Genomic DNA, 16,472 nt, shown 5'->3' with positions numbered 1-16,472 from the left:
TGGTGCCAGTGCCCCCTCAGCGGCATGGATGGCCGCCGTCGACCGCTTCCTTGCACCAACGCCAGTCGCCTCCTCCCGCCAGTTGACTCGCTCCGAAGTCCAGAACATTTTGGCCTTCCTTGAAGCTAGGCCAACGTCCAGGAGTACGCCACAACGGCGCAAGACGCCGCCGTCGCCGTCGGTCAGTGGCCCGACGACACACAGAGCACGGCAGAGGAGCCGCTTCCCACCGCGAGACGCCCCCGCCGCCGCGTAATCTAAATTTGCCATGAAAAACGTTCGGATTGCCATGCTTAAAATCCGAACGTTTATCATTTCCGTTTATTTTATATCGATCGTCGTATAATTTAAAGTCGGAGTCAGACTGAACGAAATGTATGGTTTGATCGATTGAATGTTCTGCTAGAGCCGTATCAAATTAAATATAAAACGTCATCAAGCCACATGTATTCCTTGTCATCCAACGACCTAGACTGCTTCAATGTCGAGCGCTCAACACGTTTAGCGTGCAGTTAATTTCATGCCAAAAATAGTGCTAATCACATGACAACACGCAAATAATATCCTAGTAGTTAATATCCGCATGCACTTAATATACTTCCAAATTAACGTGCATTGCACGTACACACTGACTAGTGCTGCTAGTACGTGAAACTGGTGCCGTGACTTGTGAACGCGTCCAGATATGGTCAACGGCAACATCGCCCGCGAGTTCTTCCTGTTTGCCCGTGCGTCTAAACGCAGAAGGGGAGGAGAGAGAGAGAGCACACATGGAACCCACCAGTAAGTGAAGGCGAATAGTACTAAAAATAATATTACATGTTATCCATTAATTAGGCTGTGGTAATATAAAAACATTATGTGAACAAAGGGGGTACAACAAACATTGCTATTCTACGTATGTTGCCTATTGACGTGCGGCTTGAAGGCCCGGTCGCATGTTCGATCCTCGTCCTTTATTTTTTAATTTGTATATGGGTCCAAATTTGTTTCATGACATGTGGGCCCCTCGGTGTGTAGTTTGTAGCACTTTAATTTGTGGGTCGAAATTTGTTCCATTCCAAGTGGACTATCGGTGTGTAGTTTTGTAGCTTATTTATAATAATTAAAGAGAACAACATAGTTTTTTCAATAATACCATGGTGCGACGTTGAAGGCGAGAAAGGACGTGCGAGAGAGCGATGACCGAGCCAGAGGGAAATCAACTAGGGGAGTTGCGTGGGTTGCAACGGTGTTTGGAGTAGTTGTGGGCCGAATGCTACGAAAATATAATCTAAACCGACCGGAATAAATGCCTACACAAATTAATCCAAGGTTGGAGTGCCCCTCGCAATGTAAATAGCTCCGGCTTTGCGAGGGATGGAGAGGTAGTAGCTTCAACGCGTGGAAGATACGGTGTGAGAAAGCGAGGTCAATCGAGAGACATATAGATAGAGAGACAAAGTGAGTGTGGTCCGACATTCATTGAACAAATATATATGCTCTGGAGAGATATTGTCCGATTGAGCTTTTTGGCAAGGGTGAGGGCTGTAAGATAGAGCTTGAGAGATGATCCAGTCACAGACGTGTAGATATATTTTGTGCGTGGGAGGAAGCAAGGTCAACCGATCACATAGGGTCGCCGTGCGATCGAAAGAGTGAGACGGGTTGGAGAGAGTGACCTAGATAGACGATGTGCGTGAGAGAGTATACAATGTGAATAGGTCGAATTGGGCTCAAACATGGTGATATATCGTTTTTGTCCGAGAAAGAGCGAGGTCAATCGAGACATACGGAGAGAGAGAGAGAGAGAGAGAGATTGAGTGAGCGTGGCCCACCATGAGGTCGAAAGAGTGGCGCGGCTTGGATGGACTGACCTAGATAGACAATCTGCGTGAGAGAGTATAGAGTGTGTCGATCGAGGCCCGAACAGGGAGATATATCATTTGTGTGTGAAAGAAAACGAGGTTAAACGAGACTCAGATAAAGAGAGCGAGATTGAGCGAGTGTGGCCCGCCGTGCGGAAGAAAGAGTGAGACAGTCTCGAGGGAGTGACCTAGATATACAACGTGCGTGCGTGCGCACGAGAGGTTGGGGGGGCTAGATAGGCAATGCATGTATTTAGCGCGAGAGGGTGAGAGGGAGAGGGGGGAGAGAGAGAGCTCGGCATGGGGTGCAATGGCGGGTGTGTGAGGTAAATACATTTGGTAACAGAGTGGAAAAAGGGGTTGTGTAGTTGAGAGACTTAGAGATCGAAACATGGAGAGAAAGAATGAACGTGTGTTGGAAACCGATAGCTTCCTAAGGTGGTTAGGAGAGGAAGATTGACCGATACAGGAAGTATGTAGCGTTTGTGCGGGGGGGGGGGCTAAAAACAACATTTGAATGTACATAGTACGAGACTTAATATCGATGTTTCAATTCGGTGTACATTGTAAGATTTGAACCGAGGACCAGGCATACGGGTAATTATTTCGAATTCGTGCCATACTAAGTTTCGAAAAGTTGACATTGACTCAGTTTGTTGTGCTATTTTGTAGGTCATATGTTTGAATCCATCCAAAAGTTTTCTCACTACCATGGTGTTCATCATATACATATGAATTTGTATTAAAAAAGTAGCATGGATACAGTGAAATGCGAAATCCACGTTAGAATTGGAGATCGCTACGTGACACACACTATTCAAACTCTAATTCAAATAACTAACTACGTGACACACACTCTAATTCAAATAACTAATTATGTGAGACACACTCTAATCCACGTTAGCGTGGGTACCGTTTGATTTTTTTTCAAATAACTCCTCATTAATTAATTTATAGTACTCCCTCTGTTCACTTTATAAGACCTTGAAGACATTTCAGACAATGTGCAAAACAGTTCATTTTAAGTTGTCTGAAACGACTTACAAAAGTGAACGGATGGAGTATCTCGTTTCGAATGACTAATTATTGCAAGGAAAACACGGGCATGGTAATACATACAGATTCGTTTGCAAATGAAAGAAGATTGTTTGCATTCTCAAATGTAGGCGCACCAGGCAGACCAGGGTCGTGTCGGGGTGGACGCTGCTTCGGTGCCTTAAAGGCAACTGCCTTTGGGTCACTGACATGTGGCCCAGCCACCTGTTGGGCCCACATGTCATGGACACAAAGGCAGGTGCCTTAAGGCGCCGAAGCATAGTCCTGTTGGGGTGGTCGCGTGTGTCGGACGGACGCGTAGCACCCAGCCACCCACCCCCCTCCCCCCCAAAAAAAGGATGACGACAATATAAGTTCGCGCTTCCACATTTCGGATTGAAATATCTGGCGGCCCCAATTCCAGCCCTGCAAAATCTCTCTTCTCCACCGTCCCCTTCCGCGCCCAGATTGCTCAAATCCCTAATTCGCCGCCAACCCTCGAATCGCCCCTCGTCTCGTCTCTTTCCCCACCGTTCCCCACCTCTGTGCCGGACGACGACGACGAAGACGATGGCCGCGCTTCACCACCGCACCAGAGCTACCTCATCTACGCCCTCGTCCATCGCACCGGGTGGTCCACCAACAACGTCGGCCGCCGCAACCGACGTGCCTCACAGACACCGAGTTCCACCGCATCAGGTGCGCTTCACCGACGCCGTCTCCCAGCTCACCGGGGCTACTTCACCGAGCACATCGTCGCACCTCCGCCCCCCGAGGCCGTTGGGGCTTCACCAACGGTCTCGTCCACCGCATCGTAGCACTCCGCTGCCACTCAAGATCTGCATCCGTGCGCGGCCAGCCAACGCCAGCGCATCACCCTCAACGGCTCTGAAGTGACCCGCACTCTAGCTAGGTGAGCATGCCCAAACGCCGGCCCGAACTAGGTATCCACACATCACTCCCTTATGCACTGTTCCGACGATGTTTGGATATCCTTTCACTGCTCTCTTAGCTTACACGCCTATGCAACTCTGACTTTAACTCTTATTTCTTCTGGAGATATCATCTGAAACAAGAAAATCCATTTTTTAGCGAAGCATGACGGCGCTACGGGATCTGGTACACATCCTGCACACCCGTATAACCTTGTAAGTATCTGTCCTCCGGTACAACATCAAGGTCGATTCCTCTTATTTGATCAACCATTCGCCGTGTCAAAAATGCAGAGGGGGGTGCAAGGAGCACAAGTCCTGCACATCCAAGCAAGTGGTAACATGGACTTGTACATGGAACATCCCAAGCGCAAGAAGAGTTGCAGTGAGCCTGTACAACGAGCTAGCGTAAGTCCCTGCATTTCATTTAATTCATACTGGCATTCGTGTATGATTTGTGTGCAGTGGCTGATCCACGAATTCAAGTTACCAGGGGCGAACATTTAACTTCAAAAATACGAAGGCACTTGCACTCCGGAAATCAACATAACTTGAGAAATGTGAAGCTACATGCACTTTGAAAACCAGCTAATGATCCAAAGTAGTTTAGATTATAAACACTAAATGATGCAAGCACTAAAAAACACAAAATGCAACATGGTGTACAAGGACTACAAACATGGTCTGTACCTGCTTGAATTATTCGTTCTCTGGCTGAAAATATCGAAGTGTAATTGCACGTATAACCAGTGCGCAAACTGCATATCAATATATCTATCCTGCACAAGTATGGCAATAGTTTCAAACAACAGATTAGAAAAGTATTTATGCTATGTTGTCATGATACGGGGACTTTCTGGTAGATGGCCTCGACGTTTCCTCAAGCTATGAAAATGCACTATAATTTGCTTGTCATCAATGCCTGCAAATCTCTGTCTCTCTCAACATAGTAGATCATCATTAGACACTAAATCCTTCAATGAGCTTGCAAAATGCTTGCATTAGATCCCTCATTAGACACTATATGTTCATCACCAGGAGCATGTAAAATGTTTGCATCAAATCCTTCATTAGCAGTCTGCTCATTAGACACTTCAGGCTCAAGAACAACATGAGCTTGTATGTTTGCACCGGAAACTTGATTAGATACATCAGATTCAGTCAGTTCAGTATTGATTGGGGGAGTTATAAAATAAGTAGAAATTGGTTTCATTTTCTCATAGATTCCCTACATACAAGCAGTTTTACAACACCGTCAGGTTTAACTATTGGCCAGAAATTGAAGAGTTGAATTAGATATAATCAGGGATGTGATGTACCTGCTTGTTGCGCATGCTACTCTTGCAAGCTGCGACTGCCCGTTTGCGCAAGCTCGATGCCATGCCCGTGCTGCCGCCGCTGCTTCCCACGCAGGCTACACCCAGGGTTGGATCTTCATCTTCTTGTCCTTCCGTTCGCTTGAAGCCCGGCGACGCCCTCCAACGAGGGCGCGAGGAAGTGCTGTGTCGGTCTGTCCAGCGGCAGCTAGGTTAGGAGCGAACCAGACTGGAGGCTGGAGCGAATGAATTGGATTTTTCCTGCTGTCGATCGATATGGGAGGCGCTCGTTTGGGCCGCGAGCCTGCTATAGGGCCTGCCTTGCACTTATGTTATTGGCCCATCCAAATTGAAACATTTTTCTTCATTTTTTACATTGCCTGCTCGTGCGTTGGGACGAACAAAACTAGCGTGCGCCAACCTGGACGACTCAAACTAGGTGCACACTTTCCAGCCACCTGAGGCGGCCGCCCATACCAGCCCCTATGGTGGTGTCGCCCCTTTTTGCGTGTATGATTGGATAGTGAAAAATATTCTAGTGCGCTTTTGATTTACCCACAGAATGGTTGAATTGATTGTTTCTATGAACCGAGTTCGCCAATAATGTGAAGGATGCCAGTCTTTTCATCCTATTGTAGATTGCTTAGATCTCGATATGCCAAAAGTAATCACATGAAATATATAGTAAAAGCCAGTGTGATGTGTTTGGCTACAACTAGTCTGACTACACGTCCTCATATAACATATCAAGGACGCACCATCTTACCAGATTAACCATTTGACTTACCCATGCAGTGTGGGAAGAAAGAAGTATTGGGACTGCGTATCCAAGCAATTGATGCCATGGACTCCTTCGTACAACCTTGTAAGCGAAAAAGAAGTTGCAGTGTGCCTGTACAAAGAACTAGCGTAAGTTCAGTTACCTGCTTCTCGGAATTTTAGTTAGCCACATATTGCAAAATTGTTCAATTACGTTGCTTGGCTTAATTTAGTTTGCTACTGATTACATAATGGCACAGCCTGTTAATCATATTGTAGACTGCGCCTATCTGTGTGTTTGATACTTACTGTTAAGAATTACCTATTTGCCTTAACTTAAATATCTACTTGTTTGTTTAACTGCTTTGCTGCTGCAACAACGGGTTACAATGATGTTAATAACTACTTTTCAGCATCCAATTGAAACTCTTTAATTCCTTGTTTGTTTAACTGGTTTGCTGTTATAACTCCAAGTTGAGATGTTTTGCTAACTTCAACTTTTCTGAATCCAATCGGAACTTTAATGGCAAAACAGGTTAGCCCAAGATCAAAGAGTGAGGTCCCCATGGACGTTGCATCATCCCACAACAGTGGCACTGGCCCAATCGTGCATTATGAATTGCCAACTGCTGATGCTCTAGAGGCTAAACTAGTGGTAGAAAGAGATTCTGCTTCTGCACTTAGAGATGAAGTTGACATGTTGAGGAAGCAAACAGCACAATCACAAGCAGTACTCAAGACAACCATTAAATATTTGGTGGATTTCAAAACGAAGCAAGCTGAGACTGACCGGATTGTTAAGGTCCTGAAGGAAAAAAGGAAATTAAATTCCTACTTGGTAAATCATAGGTGAAATGTTCTTTCCATAGTTGAATAACCTTTATGTTGTCTGTTCATGTAATCAATCAAACCATTTGTTTTAGAGATCATGTAATAATTGTTTTTTTTGGTTTGTAATTTTATTTGAGCACAAGTCTGTATTAATTGATAAGACTCGGAGGCATTTCATTTGGATTGCTGTGCCAGACCTACAAATATGCCAATCGGGCTAAATGTGCATTCAACAATAGTAGTAGTATAGATGGACCATAAGGTGGCACGCATCGGAAAGGGCCAAGATGCTGGCTAAAAAAAGGATGCTGTTGTAGCCAAAAAAAAGTACAGCGGCCTGGCTTATGTATGTTAGTTGATATTATTGATCCATATACTCTATAAGTGTTTATATGTCTGTTAGTTCTGTACATTCTTGGTTGATTGACTCGGTATTTGAATCTTGATACATCGCTTGTGTACATATCTAAATGGGAGTACACATTATGTTGCGTGTGACATTTGAGTTGGACATGAAGTGTTCCAAATATTCGAATTCACCTTAAACTGGATTCTAGTTTATGAATTTGAGTATCGGCATTTGTAAACCATATTCATATATGACAGTGGAATACATCTTTGTCGTCCTGTTGAAGATATATAAAAACACATAGAATGATTTATAAAGATTCATATAGGAATACAAAATGGATTCGAATTTAGTTGCCAGGGTAAACATGGATGCTTATTGTCCCAAAATTCGAAAGAAGCAGCAAAATGTCCACTCCCACGTCGGCTGCTCGAAGCCAAGTGTTTGGGAGATGTAAATTACTGTCTACCCATTACACGGACAATCCATCGGCCCGATTTCCACTTCTCTAAATAGGGGTAGGTTAGTAACTTCAATTAGACGTGACAGGACCGCCTCTGAGCCCATTCCGACACGGTGGGCGTCAAACATGGGCGGCAAAACTCATTTGATTCAAGCTCGTCCGAAAGACCTCTGTTTCTCCCTCCATTCCCCATTCATACACGGTGGGCGGCAAAACAAACTCGACTCGGCCGAAATCGATGTAGGCAAATATTTTCAATAGGGGTAGGTTTGTAACTTCACTCAGACGTGACACAACCGCCCTACCTGTCAGCCCTGTTCATACACCGTGGGCGCTAACCACCCTCTCCTCGCCCGAAATCGCTCTGGGCAAATATTGGCGAGATGCGAGATTACCGTCCTATCCCCAACCGAGGAGACGTCCAAATTTTAAACGGGGGCTAAGTTCGTAACTTCCCCATATTTCAGACAGGCGCGTCCCAAAAACATGGTTCCCCGTACCTCTCCCTCCATTTTCCCATTCATACACCGTTCGCGCTAGAACACCCCATCCCCACACCAGCCTCCGTCCGCCACCCCATCCATCGCCGCCGTCCTCCACCACATCCATCGCCACCATCCTCCACCATGCCGGAGCACCTACCAAGACCGCGTCGTCCACTGCTAGAGATGGACGTTTCTCATCCACGGCGACGGACCAATAGCCTTGCATCGCGTCCTCTCGCTTCATCGGCGCCGTCGTCCTCTTTGTCGGGGCCGCTCACACGACCTTCTCTTCCACCGCAATGGGACTTATCCCCCGATGCACCCGTCTACCGTCGCAGATCTGCTTCAACGCCACTGACAGCCGTCGCACCCCCGATGCCTACACAGCGCCGCAAGAGAGGTGGTACTTCATATCTCCTCAACTTTTTGATCTCAACCAGAAAATAGATCTTAACTTGGTTACTCTACTTTCTTTTCAGCTCTTAGAATTTAGTTCTTAGTTCAAAGCAAACAATGGATGCTAAATATCATTTCTCCGGTTTGCAGCTTCAAATCTGCCATGGCACAGCCATAATACGGTTTAATTGATCATGCTTAGGGTTTAATTGATCATGTTGGTTCCGTGGTGGTTTCTTTAATAGAAATCGAAGGGGAAACCCTTTTTTGCTAAAAAAAATATGCTTAGAGTTTCCCCCTTTTATGATCACTATACGATCAGAATACGTGCTTCGTGTCATAATAACACTGCTCCACCCATCAAACTAAACAAGCTTAGTTGTTCAAATACGAATATGATATTATTAAAACAGAGTTGTTTAATTGGTCAGCTAAATGTTCCTAAATTAGTTTTGAAAATGCATGTTCGCCGCTCGGGTGTGTATCTCTACAGGGTGCCCACGGTGGGCCGGCCCACCCTGGGATTTTGGGTCGTCCCAGGCCCCAATTCCCCTCTGTTCTGCTGCGCGCTTCCGATCTCTACTTGCCCCCAGCCGCCTGCCTCGCCGGCGACTTGCCGTCCCTGGACGGCATGACTCTAGGAGGAGACGCCGGACTAACAAGAGGCCAGGAGCCGCTCACCCAACAGCGTCATCGCTGCCCGGGCGCGCCGCCGTGCCTACCTTCCCAGTTCGTTCAGGGCTCAGGCGTGCAGCACCCACCAAGCCAACCCGATTTATCCTGAGATACGTCCTCAACACTCAGCAGCCACTCCTCATCACCCATTTTCTAATTGATTCATTACTCATTAGGCAGGACTGTCATTAGGGTTTGTTGTGTGCTCAGTGCTACCTACACTTAATGGTTCAGATGTATTTTGGTAATCTTTAGTACCTCTAAAGTTCACAGGGTTTCAAAATTCCGGCCCTCGGAACAGAAACTAGTCATTTTGGATTGTTGGTCGTAGTGACATTGACCCAGATTACTACTGCAAGCCCGGTTTGTTGACAATTTTACTTGTCTTTCTTACTCATTCGATATAATATCCAATTATTCACGTCGATTAGTTGCAAACAATAAGTGCTAGCCAAACTTCTTCATTCAGATTTTGGACGGTCTCTTACTGCAGTTACAATTCTGCATACTTGTCCTAGTAAGCTCACAAGTAAATGATTGATTCACTACATCTATGCTTGCCTTGTCATATTTGTTGTCAATATTCTTTTAGGGTGGACCACCCTGTTTCTAAATACTGGAACCGTAGACATGAGTGAATAGTATTTCTCTATGTGATCTCTTCCATCATGTGTGGGTAACGAACACTGCATTGTATAGAAAGAAAGTGTCATTTCCAGCTTTTACATAGGTTTCGATCTTTTACATGGAATACAATCTGCCTACTTGCTTTGTGTCGCACTACCAACACTCCACCCTTGAAGCTAAACATTACGCCACTCATAATTGCTTAGTTTATTTGTTCAAATACGAATTTCATATGATTCTAATGTTCCTACTTCAGTTTTGAAATGTGTGCCTGCCTGTTATAGAGACATAAGGGGTTTGTATTTCTGTGTGTGGTCTGGTCAGCACGGTTGGGGAGGTGAACTTTGCATATGCAGGGGTTTATAGGGAGACACTCTCCGAGTTGAATCCGCAATGCATTCCATAGATAATCTGACTACTTTTTATGTTTTCATGAATCTCAGATTCTGAACATCATCATAATGATTATGAGCTTGCGCGCATGAAAAGAATAAAGCAGAACAATGCCATGGCTGTCAAACTTGGCATTAAGGGACTGAAATCAAGTCTGGATGCAATGCAATGCAAACGCTCTCCACCTAAAGATTCATGCTCAGAATATGATCCTAACAGTGATTCTAAGCTAGAGGGAGACCTAAGTCAATGTAGCTCCCTAGTGGAGGAGTCAGAGGAAGATGCCCTATCTTATTCACCCATCAAGGTACTTGCTCTAACTTTCCAAGGTTACATTGCTCGCACATATCTTGCAACTGATGCTTTGCATTGCTTCTACTTTGTTGAACTGCCATTAGCTTAGTTTACACATCGTGTATGTGAATACGCCCTGCCTATCCATTTTCAGTACATATTCCATCTGTCATCATACCATATTTATCCATTCAAATGTTGTTCTTGTGTATCAGACGTTCAAAAGGAAGAGAACGATTGCTGATCGTGGAGGAGCACAAGCAAAGTATTTGGAAAAGGTAGTGGCACCTGATAAATCAAATAGCCCATTAGGTGTAGTTGCAATATCACCTGACCCACAAAATACCCCAACTCTAGCAGACTCTAGCCCTACTACACTGGTCATTTCTGATGCCCCAACTCAGCAGACCCCAACTGCAGCAAACAGTATGATTATGCCAGTTGACATAGCACCAGCTGTACGACGCAAGACCCCCATTCCAGCAAAGAGTACACCAAATCCAGTTGCCAAATCCCTTGTCGAACCAGAGAGAGCCCCAATTGCAGCAAATAGGACCCCTGTTCCATTTCTTCCCAGTTTAGAAGATGAAGCTCATGTTGTTGTCAGGAACTTTGTGCGCATCTTTCCTTCATGGAAAGATTATACCACAGACACAGAACAATTTCCAGTCTTCCTTCGCAACTTACGCGTATGTTATGTACTAATGTTATTCATGGTCATTACTGCATATGTTTCTGCTGACAGAAGACACAAGATTTCATTCTTTTAAATAGGCGAGGAGCAAACTGGATTGTGATGACGAGCAAGGGTTGGTTGCGCTTTTCAAGCACTTGTTGATGAAGTATCGTTCCTACCTGAGGCAAGCGCACTTCGATGGCAAGCCTCTGAACGAAATTTCTGTAAAGTCTCCGGTGCTACATTTATCCGACGGTGACTGGAATAATCTTGTTACACATTGGTCTCGGCTGCAGCGTAAGGTACTGTCTATGATATCACATCATAATTTGAACTACATTTCTGCATTTGCCTTAATGTCTCACTTGTACGAAAACTGTTAGCAGAAGAACATTCGTTCTCAAGGGACCACAGAATCTCGCTACTATACTGCACACTGCATTGCTCTTGTGAGTACCTCTTGCCATGTATGACCATACTTACTTTCATAGCTGTTTGATTATGTAGCATCACTGCACATGTTAGCCTCGTAATCGTCCATTTGGTGGACATTATAAGATCCGTATGGACTCTTACATAAATTTAGAATCAACCCAATGCTTTTGAAGAGTTTTAGCTCTACAGTCCTGTTGTAAGGACTGAACGTGGTCTATCACTGTACTTACATTAACAGCTACTCCCTCCGTCCCATAATATAAGAACGTTTTGTACAGTACACCAGTGTTCAAAACACTCTTGTATTATGGGAAGAGGGATTGGTTCATTTTGTAGCATTCTGCATCTTATCTCCCTCGCCCACCATTTACTAAAAAAGATCAGATCTATATTTAATCTTACCAACAAGTAGAATACACAGACAATGCCAGTGCAGAAGTGTAGCCCATTGCTCTTGTCAGTACATTTTGTCCTGTAACGCTTGTACTTCCAGGGATTGGTAGTTGATTATGTAGCATCAATCTGCATCTTATCTTCATTATCCTCTATCCCTTCCAGTATTATCATATCTATAATTACTCTCTACAAAATGTAGAGTACAGGCAATGCTTATGAAGAAGATTCTGTGGTGAAATTCTTGAGTTATCCTTCCCTTGACATGGAGAAGGGCATTATAAAGCCGGTGTTAACTGTTAATGTAAGTCAGTCCTTCTAAAGCCTTTATCCTCAACTGCTGTTTAATTTGCTCATACTCCCTATCGTTTACTACTGTTTAGTTTGCTGTTTCTACCAAAATGCATGTTCGTAAGAACAGTAAGTTTTAAGTTTTACTTGTAAAACCAAATTCCTTATTCATACCATGCACATTACTTAATACTCCCTATATGTATGCTTGTTTTTGTGGATCTACAATCCAGTGTGTGGTGAAGCAGCCCACGTTTGCACCTTGTCATCTCCTGTTTTATCTTACTGATGTGGCTGATGATATGAACAACATGCCATGCACATTATCCAAAATAGATACAATGATTTTCTTTGCCCTTCATCTATGATTGTTATGTTGACATGGTAATCCAGTAGTGTGGTGAAGCTCCCCGCATTATGAACAATGCCAAATTATGTTATTGATATTTTGAACTTACTCTTTATTTTCTAATTTGAAATTGGATAGAATTGACAGAACAGTTATCATCTTTGTTTATACACGTGCAAAACCTGTCATCTCTCTGCTTTGTTTCAGGGTGATATGCCTGATGGCATGCACAAGTCTGCTGAAGGCTGTGAGACAAACCCAACATATATTGCAGCAAAGAAGGCAAAACATCTTGAAGATAGCGAGACAACCCCAAAGTCTTGTCTTGATGCAGTGTTCAAGTTACTTGAGACTAACAGTCAGACAAGCTCATAGAATTCGTTATCTGAATCAGTTCGACTTCATCAGTCCCAAGTTCTAGCAGAAAGGCATTCTGCAACTCAACTTCGACTTGAAGTCCTATCTCTAAGAAAGATTGCGGAGAACACTAATGAGAACCTCATCGCTAAACAGCTACACCTGGAAGCTATGACCGACATGCTAGGCCGGTTTCACAGCCTTGCTCAGCAGCTTGCGCAGCAGTTCCCCTGCAAGGCTAACCTTTCTTGAACTGTCTTGGAAGTGGTCTCGGTTCAGTATTATTTTGTTACGCTGCAATGGTGCCCAGTTTTTGTAATCTGCTTCTTCGTTGCGCTTTATGATCACTGGTGGCGAACTTTGATGCCAAGTGGATGTAATATGTGTAATAGCCGTGATAGCCTAGCATAAGTTGCTTGCTTATTTATTTCCTTGTTATCTTGTTTATTTGTTTGCTTGTAGTCAGTGCAGTTCTTTTTCCGCGGTTTGCTAGTGGCTGCAATAACCTATTTTTTTAAACTAGGCCACAATAACCATGGGCTAATATTTACTGTAGTGACACTGGGCCTCCTACGGGCCGTAGAAACAGTGGGCCTTCTACGGGCCGTAGAAACAGTGGGCCTTCTACGGGCCGTAGAAACAATGGGCCTTCTACGGGCCGTAGAAACACTGGGCCTTCTACGGGCCGTATCATCAATGGGCCTTATACGGGCCGTATGATCGATTGGCCAAACATGGGCCAATAACAGGCCGCATTCTGGCCGTAAACGGGCTAGAGTTGGAACCGTCCGTTCATGGGCCGACCATAACGGGCCATCGTTAATAGGCCGTATTTGATGACGCTATGAAAACGGCCCAACGTATTAACGGACCACAAACGGGCCGACTGTAACCACGGGCTGAATTTGGCCCACAAGCAGAAAATGACAGTAACGGGCCGTAAGTAAACGAATGCTGGAAATGAGCCCAAGAATAAATGCGCTCTGAGAAGGCCGAAAGATAACATGGGCTGGAAACGGCCCAACGGAATAACGGGCCGTTAATGGGTATAAAGTGATACACTGTTCATTACGGGCCAGTTTCACCACGGGCCATTCATGGGTGTAAAGTGATACACTGTTCATTACGGGCCAGTTTCACCACGGGCCGTTAATAGGCCAAGAGTTACATAGGGCCTCATATGGGCCGAAAGACGTCATGGGCCAGAAGTGAAAACGGGCTGGAATCATATTCGGATAGGGCGTAACATGCCTTGGGTTAGCGGGCTGTAAATGGGCTATATGCGAATAGGCCGTTAACAGGCTTTCCATGGGCCGTCCCGCCACCTTTTGACCAAGTCAAACGGGCCGGCCTTTTCACAGGAATGGGCCTCTGTTGGGCCGTGCCACGTGTCGACGTATCATAGGCGCCTTCTGTCTAATGAGTGGATGACATCTGTCCCAACGATGAGCCGACACGTATTTCCTCCAGCCAATGATGATTTTACACGTGGAAAATCCCCATTGGTCGGGGATGTTAACGGGTTATCGGATCCAAAACCCGACCCGATAGCTTAACGGCGTTCCGTTACGGTGGATACCACGTGTCGGTCACCCTTGACGAAAGCACTTCTGTGACGCGCGATTTATCGTCATGGAAGTGGACACTTCCGTGATGATAATTTTGGTAATGTCATGGAACACTTCTATGACAGCACATGTATGACTACCTTGATTCTATCATAAATTTGTCATGGATGTACATGCATGACAAAAAACGCGACCTACTGTGACAAACACGTATCATCACGGAAGTGTATTTTTTTTGTAGTGGTCCCAGCAGTCAGGGGGCGAATCGTTTTTTTTTGCCCGGACGCACTTCCTTGCGTGCGAAGATGTAGCTGGTGGGTCCCAGTAGTCAGGGGAAACATTTTTTTCGCGAAATACAGTGGCCCGTCCGATGGGTCCCAGCTGCAGGTGGAGGAATCATTATTCTCCGCGTAATAAGGAGGCACTTCCTTGCTGCGGCCGTGGACCCAGCTGTCAACCTCTCCACGTACAGTCCACGTCTGATGGAAGTCGTTCCTTGACCACGTTGACCACGCCGCGCCGAGAGCACCAGGGCGGCGGACGACGGCGAGGCCTGGGAAGGGGACGACGGGGAGCCGGGGAAGACGCGGCAGTGGAAGCCCGCGCGGAGAGGAGTACGAGGGTTCACTGGTTCGGCTGCGGTGTGAGGCTGTCATCGCCGCAGGGCCTGGCGAGCGGTGGGAATAGTAGGGGGCGGTGAGGCCTCCGCGGCAGCATAGCCGGCCACGGGAGGCAGGAGCATGTGACACGACCGGCGCTGTTTGGGCGGCTGGAGCAAGAAGACCAGAGGTTGAAGAAGCACTACGGCCGTTGGATGGACATCGTACGGTCACTGGAACTAGAATCGTTCATATTGACTAAAGTTGACAAAGGCTCCCGTCCCAGTCAACTTAGTAGGCCCACAAGTCAGATTCCCACCATGGTGGGTCCCAGCTAGCAGGGGGAGTATTCATTTTTTTTGTGCGTAATAAGGAGGCACTTCCTTGCGTGCGAAGATATAGCTGGTGGGTCCGAGCTGTCAGCGGTGGTAATGTTTTTTCCGCGAAATTGAGAGGCCCTTTCGGTGGGTCCCTGATGTCAGGTGGAGGAATCATTATTTTGCGCGTAATAAGGAGGCATTTCCTTGCGTGCGGCCGTGGACCCAGCTGTCGGCCTCTCCACGTACAGTCCACTTCAGATGCATGTCGGTCGTTGACCACGTTGACCAGGCCGCGCCGAGAGCACCAGGGCGGTGGATGACAACGAGGCCTAGGAAGGGAACGACACGGAGGCAGGGAAGACTCGGCAGTTGTTTCCCACGCGGAGGGGAATACGACTGTACGAGGGTTTACTGGTTCGTCTGCCGTCGCCGGAGAATAACAGCAGGTGTGGGTGAGTAGAGGGATGGTAGGCCAGCGATGGGAGTACGGTGGGGCGGTGAGGCCTGCGCGGCAGCAGAGCCGGCCGCAGGGAGGAGGGAGCAGGTAGTCCCGCCGGCGCTTGTTTGAGCGGCTGGAGCAGGAAGAGCAGAGATTGAAGAAGCACGACGGCCGTTGGATGGCCATCCAACAGTCACTGCTTGTGCGTCAACCCTTTTTTAGGAAAGCCTGAAATCTGTCGAAAACAGCATACAGCCCATCTGCCATTATTTCTAATAATTTACAGCCCATTTGCTAATTATTAAGTTTTTTTTGGAGCCCATATTCTTTTTGTTAGCATTACAGCCCATATTGTGGCCATGGTTACAAAATTATACGAAATTTTGCATATTTCGGTGCGGTCCGAACTGTTTTTAATCCCGAAATTTCGACTCACATTCAAACTGATTTTAAAAATAAATGTATATCAATATAAAATCCAACAAATTCTCCACGGATAAAAATTAATGTAATTTAAAATCTCAAAATGAAAAAAAAGATATTTGAAACTAATTGCCGGTTTGATGTGTTTTAAAAATGTACAACCCATTTCTCATTACTAATGGGCCATTTTCTCGGCCAGCCGAATGAAATCTCTCCTCGT

Source organism: Triticum aestivum, chromosome 2D (genome assembly GCF_018294505.1).
Source record: "Triticum aestivum cultivar Chinese Spring chromosome 2D, IWGSC CS RefSeq v2.1, whole genome shotgun sequence".
Taxonomy (NCBI): Eukaryota; Viridiplantae; Streptophyta; class Magnoliopsida; order Poales; family Poaceae; genus Triticum; species Triticum aestivum.
Note: the sequence above shows the minus strand (reverse complement) of the source record.